This window comes from Triticum dicoccoides, chromosome 3A (genome assembly GCF_002162155.2).
Source record: "Triticum dicoccoides isolate Atlit2015 ecotype Zavitan chromosome 3A, WEW_v2.0, whole genome shotgun sequence".
NCBI classification, from domain to species: Eukaryota; Viridiplantae; Streptophyta; class Magnoliopsida; order Poales; family Poaceae; genus Triticum; species Triticum dicoccoides.
In genome coordinates this window covers 12,607,726-12,622,208 of record NC_041384.1, presented here as the reverse complement: position 1 = coordinate 12,622,208, position 14,483 = coordinate 12,607,726, and positions in this window count along the sequence as shown.

Below are 14,483 nucleotides of genomic sequence, written 5' to 3'. Positions count from 1 at the left end.
GATCAAGCATCGCACGCTCCCTCTACCATCGAGATTGGTGTTTGCGTTGAGCATAGACATGATTGGATTATGTCTATCGCAATACGGTTATTCATTTAAGGAGAATAATGGTTACTCTGTTTATTTGAATAATACCTTCAATGGTCTTGCACTTAAAATGAATGGTTTATTGAATCTCGATCGTAGTGATACACATGTTCATGTCAAAAGATATAAGATAGTACCACCTACTTGTGGCACTGCCACGTAAGTCATATCGGTATAAAACGCATGAAGAAGCTCCATGTTGATGGATCTTTGGGCTCACTCGTTTTTGAAAAGTTTGAGACATGCGAACCATGTCTATTGGTGTATATACATGAAGAAACTCCAGGCAAATGGACCGTTTGGACTCACTTGATTTTGAATTACTTGAGACATGCAAATCATACCACATGGGCAAGATGACTGAAAGCCTCGTTTTCAGTAAAATAGAACTAGAAAGCAACTTGTTGGAAGTAATACATTTTGATGTGTGCAGTCCAATGAGTGCTGAGGCGTGTAGTGAATATCGTTATGTTCTTACTTCACAGATGATTTGAGTAGATGTTGAGTATATTTACTTAATGAATCATGAGTCTGAATTATTGAAAGGTTCAAGTAATTTCAGGGTGAAGTTGAAAGATCGTCGTGACAAGAGGATAAAATATCTATGATATGATCATAGAGATGAATATCTGAATTACGAGTTTGACACAGAATTAAGACATTGTGGAAATTGTTTCACAACTAATACATCCTGGAACACCATAGTGTGATGGTGTGTCCGAACATCATAACTGCACCCTATTGGATATGATGCATACCATAATGTCTCTTATCGAATTACCACGATAGTTTATGGGTTAGGCATTAGAGACAACCACATTCACTTTAAATAGGGCACCACGTAATTCCAATGAGATGACACCGTATGAACTATGGTTTAGAGAAACCTAAGCTGTCATTTCTTAAAAGTTTGGGGCTGCGATGCTTATGTGAAAAAGTTTCAGGCTGATAAGCTCGAACCCAAAGAGGATAAATGCATCTTCATAGGACACCCAAAACAGTTGGGTATATCTCCTGTCTCGGATTTGAAAGCAATAAGGGATTGTTTCTAGAATCGGGTCCTTTCTCGAGGAAAAGTTTCTCTCGGAAGAATTGAGTGGGAGGATGGTGGAGACTTGATGAGGTTATTGAACCGTCTCTTCAACTAGTGTGTGGCAGGGCACAGGAAGTTGTTCCTGTGGCACCTACACCAATTGAAGTGGAAGCTTATGATAGTGATCATGAAACTTCAGATCAAGTCACTACCAAACCTCGTAGGATGACAAGGATGCGTACTATTTCAGAGTGGTACGTAATCCTGTCTTGGAAGTCATGTTGCTAGGCAACAATGAACCTACGAGCTATGGAGAAGCGATGGTGGGCCTGGATTCCAAAATGGCTCGAGGCCATATAATCCGAGAGAGGATCCATATATGAAAACAAAGTGTAGACTTTGGAAGAACTACTTGATGGTCGTAAGGCTGTTAGGTACATATGGATTTTAAAAGGAAGACGGACAATGATGGTAAGTATCACCATTAAGAAAGCTCGACTTGCCGTTAAGATGTTTTCCGACAAGTTCAAGAAGTTGACTACGATGAGACTTTCTCACTCGTAACGATGCTAAGAGTCTGTTGGAATTATGTTAGCGATTACTGCATTATTTATGAAATCTTGCAGATAGGATGTCAAAACATTGTTTCCTCGACGATTTTCTTGAAGAAAGGTTGTATGTGATACAACCGGAAGGTTTTGTCAATCCTGAAAGATGCTAATAGGTATGCAAAGCTCCAGCAATCCTTCTAAGGACTGGAGTAAGCATCTCGGAGTTGGAATGTATGCTTTGATGATGATCAAAGATCTTTTGGGTTTATACAAAGTTTATGAGAAACTTGTATTTCCAAAGAAGTGAGTGGGAGCACTATAGAATTTCTGATGAATATATGTTGTTGACATATTGTTGATTAGAAATGACGTAGAATTTCTGGAAAGCATATAGGGTTATTTGGAAAGTGTTTTTCAATGGAAAGCCTGGATTAAGCTACTTGAACATTGAGCATCAAGATCTATAAGGATAGATCAAAACGCTTAATGGTACTTTCAAATGAGCACATACCTTGACATGATCTTGAAGGCGTTCAAGATGGATCAGTCAAAGAAGGAGTTCTTGCCTGAGTTGTAAGGTATGAAGTTAAGACTTAAAGCTCGACCGCGGCAGAAAAAAGAGGAAGGACGAAGGTCGTCCCCTATGCTTTTGTCATAGGCTCTCTATAGTATGCTATGCTGTGTGCCGCACCTGAAGTGTGCCTTGCCATGAGTCAGTCAAGGGGTACAAGAGTGATCCAAGAATGGATCACAGGACAGCGGTCAAAGTTATCCTTAGTAACTAGTGGACTAAGGAATTTTCTCGATTATGGAGGTGGTAAAAGAGTTCGTCGTAAAGGGTTACGCCGATGCAAACTTTGACACTAATCCAGATTATTCTGAGTAGTAAACTGGATTCGTATAGTAGAACAGTTATTTGGAATAGCTCCAAATAGAACGTAGTAGCTGCATCTAGGAGATGACATAGAGATTTCTAAAGCACACACGGATCTAAAAGGTTCAGACCCATTGACTATAACATCTCTCAAAAGCATAACGTGATCAAACCCAGAACTCACCGAGTGTTAATCACATGGTAATGTGAACTAGATTATTGACTCTAGTAAATTCTTTGGGTGTTAGTCACATGGGGATGTGACCTTGAGTGTTTATCACATATCGATGTGAACTGGATTATTGACTCTAGTGCAAGTGGGAGACTGTTGGAAATATGCCCTAGAGGCAATAATAAATTGATTATTATTATATTTCCTTATTCATGATAATCGTTTATTATCCATGCTAGAATTGTATTGATAGGAAACTCAGATACATGTGTGGATACATAGACAACACCATGTCCCTAGTAAGCCTCTAGTTGACTAGCTCGTTGATCAATAGATGGTCACGGTTTCCTGACCATGGACATTGGATGTCGTTGATAACGGGATCACATCATTAGGAGAATGATGTGATGGACAAGACCCAATCCTGAGCCTAGCACAAGATCATGTAGTTCGTATGCTAAAGCTTTTCTAATGTCAAGTATCATTTCCTTAGACCATGAGATTGTGCAACTCCCGGATACCATAGGAGTGCTTTGGTTGTGCCAAACGTCACAATGTAACTGGGTGGCTATAAATGTGCACTACGGGTATCTCCGAAAGTGTCTGTTGGGTTGGCACGAATCGAGACTGGGATTTGTCACTCCGTGTAAACGGAGAGGTATCTCTGGGCCCACTCGGTAGGACATCATCATAATGTGCACAATGTGATCAAGGAGTTGATCACGGGATGATGTGTTACGGAACGAGTAAAGAGACTTGCCGGTAACGAGATTGAACAAGGTATCGGGATACCGACGATCGAATCTCGGGCAAGTATCGTACCGATGGACAAAGGGAATTGTATACGGGATTGATTAAGTCCTTGACATCGTGGTTCATCCGATGAGATCATCGTGGAACATGTGGGAGCCAACATGGGTATCCAGATCCCGCTATTGGTTATTGACCGAAGAGTCATCTCGGTCATGTCTGCATGTCTCCCGAACCCGTAGGGTCTACACACTTAAGGTTCGATGACGCTAGGGTTATAAAGGAATTTTGTATGTGGTTACTGAATGTTGTTCGGAGTCCTGGATGAGATCCCGGACGTCATGAGGAGTTCCGGAATGGTCCGGAGGTAAAGATTTATATATGGGAAGTCCTGTTTTGGTCACCGAAAAAGTTTCAGGTTTTATCGGTAACGTACCGGGACCACCGGGAGGGTCCCGGGGGTCCACCAAGTGGGGCCACAAGCCCCGGAGGGCTGCATGGGCCAAGTGTGGGAGGGGACCAGCCCCAGGTGGGCTGGTGCGCCCCCCCCCCCTACCAAGGCCCAAGGCTCAAGGAAGAGGGGAAGGGGGCAAACCCTAGGGCAGATGGGCCCTAAGGCCCACCCTGGTGCGCCTCCCCCTCTCCCCTCCCCTTGGCCGCCCCTAGATGGGATCTAGGGGGCTGCCGCCACCCCTAGGGAGGGAACCCTAGGTGGGGGCGCAGCCCCTCCCCTCCCCCTATATATAGTTGAGGTTTGGGCTGCCCAATACACATGAGTTCCTCTCCTCTTGTTGGCGCAGCCCTACCTCTCTTTCTCCTTGTTTCTTGCGGTGCTTGGCGAAGCCCTGCTGGAGTACCACGCTCCTCCACCACCACCACGCCGTCGTGCTGCTGCTGGATGGAGTCTTCCCTAACCTCTCCCTCTCTCCTTGCTGGATCAAGGCATGGGAGACGTCACTGGGCTGTACGTGTGTTGAACGCGGAGGTGCCGTCCGTTCGGCACTAGGATCTCCGGTGATTTGGATCACGACGAGTACGACTCCTTCAACCCCGTTCTCTTGAACGCTTCCGCTTAGCGATCTACAAGGGTATGTAGATGCACTCTCCTTCCCCTCGTTGCTGGTTTCTCCATAGATAGATCTTGGTGACACGTAGGAAAATTTTGAATTTCTGCTACGTTCCCAACAATAGTCCGGCGTGGCTTCTCCGACGAGGAGGCCCTAAAGTGGGCGCGGGACGACTACCTCCGTGACGAGATGGTCCGGCAGCGCCGAGCCCTGGAGGAGATAGCCGCCCGTCAGCGTGGGCGCGAGGACGAGAACGGCGTCGTGATCCTCGACAGCGACGAGGACGAGGACGCCCCCGGACTGTCCAACCCGCCGCGCGTCGGCGACCTGGGCAGGGGAGCAGCAGGGACGGCGGCAGCGGAGGCGACGACGACGACGGCGGTGGCAGCGACTACACGAAGTTCTATAGGCTCCTCGGCATGTAGAGCTTCGCGGGCGGCGGGCGGCGAGGAACGGCGAGGGCGACGGCGAGTCTAGTAGTGTTTTTTTTTCTTTTTTTGTAAAATATTTTAAATTTGTTATGAACTCGCTGAAGTTTGGTTGAACTCGTGTCTTGTTTGTGCCGAATTTTGTTTTTCCAAAAAAAAATGGGCGCGGCGACTAGAAAGCATCACGCCCCCAGCACGCGGTTTAGTGCCGGTGCACTCTCAAACAGCGATTTTTAGCGCCTTGTGAGGGCCAATAGCTGGAGATGCTCTTAGACATGTGGTATACCCTTGGCCTGGATAGTTCTTGACAGCGACACCTCTCCTTCCCTTTCTTCAATGGCCAACTTTCTCCTAGCCGGGCAAGTGGACGTTTGCAGCGACACTGTACCATGTTGGCGATAAGATTCTCAACAGTTGTGCTGATAATCATCATCATCAGCTAGCCAATGGATGGAGCACACAATGACTTCGACGACCAAAGATCAACGGTCAGAGCTTGCGGAGACCCGTGTCTATTTGCCAGGTCTCAAAGTCGCGACGGGGCTACTTTTGGGTCATAATTTTGGGGTGTTCACATAAGGAAAATATATCAATGGCATTGCTGTCAGTTAATGGTTCTGTCGCATCAGACATGAAAAGTACGGGTTTGTTACTCCCTCCATCCCACAATATAAAACGGTTTTGCAAGCTATTGTAGGACAGAAGTATTTTACAAGCTGCATGAAAAAATTCCAAGCATCAGTTGATTTCGCGTGGAGAAGACAGTCTTGTGTTGAGGCGGAGAAGATGACCTAGTCGTGGCAGGCCCAGCGAGGGTGAGCCGGTGCCAGAAAGGAGGAGGGGGTTAGGTGATGGTTAAGACAGTGGTGGCTTGAGGAGGAGGAGGAGGCTTGGGCATCGGCAGGCACGGTGGCAGGAGACGGCGGTTCTACCGGCGGTGGTGGCCGGCACTGGGAGCGATGCAAGCAGGAAGGCAGCGGCAGCAAGAATCGACTAACACGAAAACATTTTCATGAATGTAAAAATAGCCCTGTCCTAAAATCATGTTCTATGTTTATAAAAGTTCTAAAGGAATGTATGCAATCTTGGATGATTATATTTGAAAGTTTTCGGCAAACAGTAAGATGATTTATGTGCTACACAAGAGGGACAACAATAATAGGTAAACAAACAACATTGATACAAAAATATTTGTGTACATCATGCAAATTAGAGTAGTTTCGGCTACAACTGACATGTTGATTTGTCTCAAAATGTACATCGAAGATTTGTTTTTTGCAAAAACAAAATTTTGGCAAATGTGTTCTGTGAGGTGATGTCATATAACTAGGGGTGAAAAATCCAATACAACGTACTTTCATAATTGAATCAAAAGCATCGATACATGAAAAGTCTCTATATACGATATTTATGACACAAAATCTAATTGTTAAAGTTACACTTGTTTTATTTTTTATGAAATGCAAAACATTTTCGGTACACCCCATAAACACATCGATGACTGAGATCTCTCTATGCCCCTTCATAATAAAGGGTAGGGTTTTTTCTTAATATACATCGTCTGCGTTGATACGTGGCATGTTTACATATTGCATTATACGGCTCCTTTAGCCTTTTTTTTCTCTTTCTTTTTAAACTTCAAGGAAGAGTGTGGGCAACATGAATCAAATTCAAGACCTCTTCGTTTAGAGAGAACCGCACTAACCAACTAGGACACCTTAACGCTCGTGCCTATTTGATTCTTTTTTTTTCTTCTTCTACAGTTCACAAAAGCCCTCGGTTTTGCTGGGCCAGTGAATTGTCGAACCAGTATTTTTTTTTTCAATTATTTCTTTTTCTTTCTTCTGTTTGATTTTTGTTTCTTTTTTGTTTCTTCTGTCTTCTTTTTTGTTTCTATTTTATTTTTCAAGAAACCACGCTTTTCATAATTTGTTCAAAATTTCAATGAATGTTCTACATTTCAACTTTTGTTCATAAAATATAAATATTCACTTTAAAAAAATTGACAGAAATTTCAAGAAAATGTTTGTATCTTTCAAAATTGGACGGAATGTCAAAACATGAGCATTTTTTAAAAAGAGGAAACAAAATTTTGGACACAAATTTTTTTGAGAAACGCTAACATGTTTCGAATTAAAAAAACAGAAAAAACAGAACACAAAATTGAAAATGGTTTTTTTATTTCCTTGAAACTTTTTGTACTTGTGTACATGAAAATTGAAAACAAGAACATTATTGAAATTCTGAACAAATTTTGAAAGCGTGAACATTATTTGAAACTCCCCGAATATTTTTGTGAATTTGTGAACAAATTTTTCATGGCTTTGTATGAACAATTCAAGGCACTGTGCCACGTCGTTTGGATATCGACAAGTTTTGCATTTTTCTGGAGTTTTCTCGGTGAAAAGAAGGCAATAAATGGTCAGACGTGTCGCAACGTGCATACGGTGTCGGAGGTCATTCAAACCTGGTATGGATGCCTACCATGGGCATGCCCACCTAGTGAAAAAAGTTTGTGTCATTTCAAAGATGTCCAAAAATAGACCATGTTCAACAAAGGGTGTCCGAGTAGAGGCGAGAAGGCTCCGTTTGAGAGTATGTTGTTTCTCGACATCCGTTGAATGATCCCAATTTTTTTTCTTTGGCTTGTATGACTAATTCAAGGGCTCATGCCAAGGTGTTTCGGTTTTCATCAAATTTTGCATTTTCTGAAGTTTTCTTGGTCAAAAGAGGCTAATAAATGGCCAGATATGTCGCAACTTGCACACGGTGACAAAAATCATTCAAATCTAGCATGGATGCCTACCATGGGCATGTCCACCTACTTGCAAAAGTTGGGGTCATTTTAGGGATGTCCAAAATGGTGTTCAAATTTTGCATTTTCTGAAGTTTTCTTGGTCATAAGAGGCTAATAAATGGCCGGACATATCGCAACTTGCATACGATGAGAAAAAATATTCAAATCTAGTATGGATGCCTACCATGGGCATGTTCACCTACTTGCAAAAGTTGGGGTCATTTTAGGGATGTCCAAAAATAGACCATATTCAACGGCGGGTGTCTAGGTAGGCCAGAAGTCTTCATTTGAGAGCACGTTGTTTTCTCGACATCCTTGAAATGGCCCCATTTTTCCATGACTTTGTATAACCAATTCATGGCACCACGACAAGTTGTTTGGGTTTTTGACAACTTTTGCATTTTATGAAGTTTTCCCGGTGAAAAAAGGCCGATAAATGTTCAGACGTGTCGCAACGTGCATATGGCGTCGGAAGTCACCCAAACTAGGCATGGATGCCTAACATGGTAATACCCACCTGGTTGCAAAAGTTCTGGTCAGTCATGAGATTTTCAGAAAAATGCCATGTACAATGGAGAGTGTTCGGGTAGGTTAAAAGGGTCCGTTCGGGAGCACCTCGTTTCTCAACATCCCTTAAATGGTGTCAATTTTTTCTGTTAAAGCAATGTCCCGAGTCGAATCATGGAGAGATCATCTTTCCTGCTGTTTTTTTTATCTTTTACCATTCACCTTATTTCCAAACTTATAAGTTCGTTGTGTAGCGCCCCGAGCGGTCATAGCAAGCGGGTGCATCGACCTTGTTGGGCCAGGCCCAGGTGGGGCAGCGCGTGGGCGCTAGTACCTGTTAGGGGCACTCAAGGCACGGCTTCGGAGCTCCTAGAGGAGACCTCCTTATCGGCGGTCAAGGGGCGCCCATGTATCGTGCCCACCCTCGCTGAAGGGTGATCCGGTTGGGTCGGGACACGCACTCGGGAACAACAACCTCATTTTTTTTTTTGTGTTTCATTCGCATTTTTGTTTCATTTTTAAATTTTTTTTATACTTCCAAACATTTTAAATAATATATTAAAAAAATCACTCTGCATAAAACATTTGAAAAATCTTTGCCAAGCATTTGAATAATGATAAATGTGTATAGAGAAAATGTTTATCATGTATACAAAAATAATAAAATGTCTATGAAACAATTTGATCATGTATTTTGAAAATGTTAATCAAACATTTTAAAAAATTGAACAAGTGTATGAAAAATGTCAATCAAGCACTTGGAAAAGGTTGAATGTGCATAGAAAAATGTGACCATGTATAAAAAATGATTAAAAATTGATCATGTATATAAAATGTTCATCAAGGACTTGAAAGAAAGTGTTGAACAAGTATTCACTCTTTTATCATTCACCTTATTTTCAAACTTATACGTTTCTTGTGCAGCGCGCCCCAAGCAGTAATAACAACCGTGCGCATCGGCCTTGTTGGGCCAGGCCCAGGTGGGACAGGGCGTGGGTGCCAGTAGGGGCGCTAAAGGCGCGGCTTAAGAGGTCCCAGATGAGACCTCCTCATCAGCACTCAAGTTGAAGGGTAGCCCAGTGGAGCCGGGCCAGGCACTCAGGATCAATAACCTCATTTTTGTTCTGTTTGTTTTTCACGTTTTTTTTATTTCTTACATTTGTTTATACTTCCAAACGTATTAAATAAATATATTAAAAAACATACTCCACATAAAACATTTGAAAAATGTTTACCAAGCATTTGAAAAAATGGTAAATTTGTATACAGAAAATGTTTATCACGTCTACAAAAAAGTATGCAAAAAGAATAAAATGTCGATGAAACAATTTGATCATGTATTTTAAAAACTTTAATCAAACATTTAAAAAAATTGACAAGTGTATGAAGAATGTTAATCAAGCATTTGGAAAAGGTTAAATGTGTATAGAAAAATGTTGACCATGTATTAAAAAATGATTAAAAAATGATTATGTAAATGTTGACCATGTATCAAGCACTTGGAAAAAGTGTTGAACAATTATTCGAAAATGATAATCAACCATTTGAAGAAAAACTTAAAGGTGTTTATAAAAATGTTGACCATTTGTTCAAAACAATGTTAATATTGCATTAAAAATGTTAATCAAGCATTTAAAAATGTTAAATGTGTATACAAAAAAATGTTGACCATGTATCGGAAAATGTTAATCTTGTATTTGAAATTTTTTAATCAAGAATTTGAAAATGTTTAAAAGTGTTTATAGGAAAAATGTTCACCATGTATTCAAAAAATGTTAATCTTGTATTTGAAAAATGTTAGTCAAGCATTTGAACAATGTTCAAAATGTGTATAGAAAAAATGTTGATCATGTATTAGAAAAAGTTAAATTTGTATTGGGAAAATGTTAGACGTGTATTAGAAAAATGTTGTCGAAATATAAAAAATGTAGAATGAAAACAAAAAGAATGAAGAAAACCGAAAAAAAAGGAAAACGAAAAAGGAACAAAATAAACCAAATCAAGCGATATATAGTCATCATGGTGCTCAAGGCGCTGATTGGCGCACCAACGTGCACACTCAATTCGGATGGACCATTAAGCACCCTCAATCGACCAATCATTCCACGGCTCGATTGCTTGTTGCTGGTTCAGACAAACCAGTAGTGGTTTGAGGCAAACCGGCTCCTCGGTATTATTAGAAAAACTTACTTTACGAAAAAATTCATGTATATAAAAAAATCATGCTTTTCATGAAAAAAAACTCCCAATTCTGGAAAAGGTTCATGAGTTTGAAAAAGTTTGCAAATTTCCAAAATTATCATTAATTCGAAAAGGTTCATGAATTTTCAAAAATGTTAGCAAATTTGAAATAAAATTTGTGGATTTAAAAAAATCTTGGATTTAAAAAATATTAGCAGGTTGAAAAAAGTTTCATGAATTTGCAAAAAAATGTGCATTTGAAATATATTCATGCATTTTTAAAAGCTTGTATGAAATTGAAGTTAAAAAAAAATGAGAGAAAGAAAACCATGGTAAACCCGGCCTAACAAACACATGAAAAACGACGCAGGAAAAACACAAAATAAAACCAGCCGGAACATGCCAACTGCCTCACGCATTCTGCAGCTCTGAACAGATCTGGAGTACTAGTCAATGGGTAACCAAGAACAGTGAGATCATCTTTTTCTTCAGATAATAATGGAGCAGTTACTATGCTGGCAACGCGGGACACACGTGGCCAAAATGGTACAAAACATTTTTGAATTATGTGAACATTTTCTTACATTGCATACATATTTTTTTAAAATGTGCAAACATGTTTTTGAAATGCATGAACTTTCTTAAATGCAATGAAAATTTTTTTCAATGCTGTCAACATTTTTAAAAGTTACAGGAACAATATTTTACACTGTGTGAACAGTTTTTTTTAAATTTAAATATAGTACTTACCATTCAGAAATGTAAATAAAAGTATTTGCGCTCCTCTGCGCTGGGCTGGCTTAGTAAGGAAGCGCTTGAGGCGAGAGGGGTCTTCCAAGCCAGGCAAAGCGCTGCCCTTCCTCTAGTCTGTATGGCTTCATATTCCTTTGGTAGCACCTCGGCAGGATCACCACAAGCTAACGAGTAGAGTGGCCAAAGTATTCTTGTGCACAACTCAAAAGAAAAGGTATTCTTGCATGGCTGGAAGCGATTTGATTTGGTTGAAATTGAAGTGGGTTTGTCACAAAAAATGTAAATAGTTGCCGAAATGCTTGCAATCTTCGCTCTAGCATACAAATTAGGCAAGAATGGCCAGTTCAGCAACTGTACATTCACAAATATGTTGCTTCTTTGTTTACATTTTACCTAATGGTCATTTTTTGCAAAACTGACATGAGAATGGAGTCAGTTAGGACCCAGTAGCGTACAGAACACAGTTACAAGATTACAACCCCATAGTAGCGAGTGGACGCCTGGATAATTTGCCCGGCCATATCATCGCTATCAATCAGGTTCAGTAACCACACGGGCTCACACAATACAGCACAAAAACAAAGCACACGACTGTTGAACTACACTGAAACTTAATAATGTAACTCACATGCCAACAGCCTCACAAATTCCGCAGCTCTGAACACACATACTAGTCAATGAGTCACCAAGAATAGTGAGATCATCTTTTTCTTCAGATAATAATGGAGTAGAACACTATGCAGGCATCGCGAGACATACGTGGCCAGAATTAATTTAGTTCGGAGACATTACAGAACAGAATAAGCTTATTTCATTACTTTCATTAATCGAAATTGGTCGGAACCAAATGAACTTCAGAGTTTCGGAGTTGATTGACAGGGTACATGAATGAATGGAAGGAAAGGGTGCTTATTCTGCTGGTGGGTCAACAAAAAATTTCTAACGACGGTCACCGATTAATGGCTTCTGCTACATGTACACAATTTGAATGGATATTTACACGGCAATATTGAATATTGAATTGAAGGAGAAAAGAACGGTGTGGGCCGGAGAACACTAGCTTGGATCTTCGCTAGAGGTAACTCATGTGAGCGCAAGCTACCACACAGACAGGCAGCTGGATGGGTTCCTCAAACAGCCGTACGTGGCGTCTTAGCCGGTACGTACTTCGCGTACGTACGTGAGCAAGCGATCGATTCGATCGATCGTTTCTGGCTGCTCGGAACGTCTCGCTGGACGAAAAATTGCTGATAACTTGCGATCAAAAGTACAGTAGAACATCTTCCCAAAAAAATACAGTAGAACAGTGAATCAACATATGGTTGAATGGCTAGAAGAACAGTGGTATCCGCAAATCATCAGGGCTCAACTCCTGGTGTCCGCATTATTCAGAATTTATTTCAGGATTTTCGACGGTACATGTTAAGTGGAAGGAGACATTTCGCCAACTACGAGATACCTATGGTGACATCATCAATTTCAAGGTGATATGCTGTCTCAGTCTCCCAGAGATGTTCATAAGGATAGAGTGTGGATATGTGTTCATAGGGGTAGTATACACGTGTATATATAAGTGTCTACGTCATTTGAGCGTCGCCGGCGGGAGTGGATCGGCAGCTCGGTTCGCTCGGGAGCGGAGAGCTGGAGATAGAAGTGGTGGTGGGGCCACGGAGACACACATCAAGGGATGCGGTTGATGAGAGCGAAGATCCGCCGGTTGATGGGAATCGTTCCCCTTTCTTAATAAATAATACAAACTAAACAAACTTAATAGAAAATATTTAGGACTTAGACTACAAGTAGGTTAACTTCTACACAGAGACTGTCACCGCCTTTTTCTTATCACTGCTCGGTAAATTTTCCATGTCCACACAAAAAGGAACGTCATGACGAAGCTAGAAAAAATCACCACTCGTGTCAGCCACTACCCATCACTGGATTATGGCTCGGAAATATAAATAAATTTTGGAAGACAATACAAAGAATGAAAATATGCAATCAACAAACAATATAGTAGTTGTTTTTGCAAAATAATAGTTTTTTAAAAGCTTGCATACCGAGTGAAGGCAAGAAATCACTTACTTACAAATTCATAAGAAGAAAACACTAAAAAAAAGTTCAACAAAGAAGACAACTTTAGAGCTTCATTTCTAACTTCGAGCAAAAGATCAATAAAGAATAAAAACATATTACACAAACTAATAATACTAAAAATAAATATCATCAACTGAAACTTAAAGTGACTCGAGACTCACATATTATAATTTCCCTTCACGACCTTTCACCATCTTTAATAGATCAACCATGTCATTATTCGTATTGATAAAAAATACATTTTTCCCCACATAGCAAATCAGTCAATCACTCATAAACTGCTCGCCTATTTTGTTATGCAAAACATTGTTGCAATATTAATTGTTAAAAAATCATTGACAGCCAACAAAATTAGAACCAGATTTAGAAGTCGATGCACCAAATGAAAGAAAAAAGGATTCTGCTTGGCGTCCACCTTTTAATATAGCAAGATCAGCAATACGAATCAAATTGGCAAATCTTGGATTTGCCCGCACATTATCAATGTAAATGTGAAGTTCAATAACAAGATCTATCAATTTTGCTCAATCAAAATCAACATGTTGTATTCTTGATTTCGACAAAAAATTATGCATAATTCCTAGATGAATCAAGAAAGAGAAATTCAAGTTAGGCAAGGTGAGAGAAAATTTTGTGTGGAGGTCACATATGTACATACAGTCATGGTGTACCTTGCAGGAGACTTGAACTCGGGAACTTAACTCAGCGGACTATTAAATTAAAATTGTGTCGTTCCCGCTGCGGCCGGCCGGCCGGCCGAAAAGAGATATTGAGATTGCTAGGTTTGGTTTTTTAACATAGTATAGACGCAAGTGTTTATATACACGTGTATATACTCATTTCTATGAACATCTTCTCTCACTGAATGCGCATCGTCGAAAATCCTGAAATAAATCTAGAAATAAATGCGAGCATCAGGATTTAAACCCTGGTGGGCTGGGGATACCACAGTCCCTCTAACCATTCAACCACAGATTGCTTCACATTGCTAGGGTTTTGGTTCTGGATGCGGAACTGAGGATTGCAAACCCTAGGGTTCCCGCGACTAGGGTTCCGCCTAGGAAAAAAGACCCAAAGCGGGCTCCCGCGACTAGGGTTCCGCCCCGGCCCCCCGCCGCCGCCGCCGGCCGCCGGCCTCGCGCGCTCCGCCCCCCTCTTCTCCTCCCTTCCCTCCTCCCCCGCGCCCCCG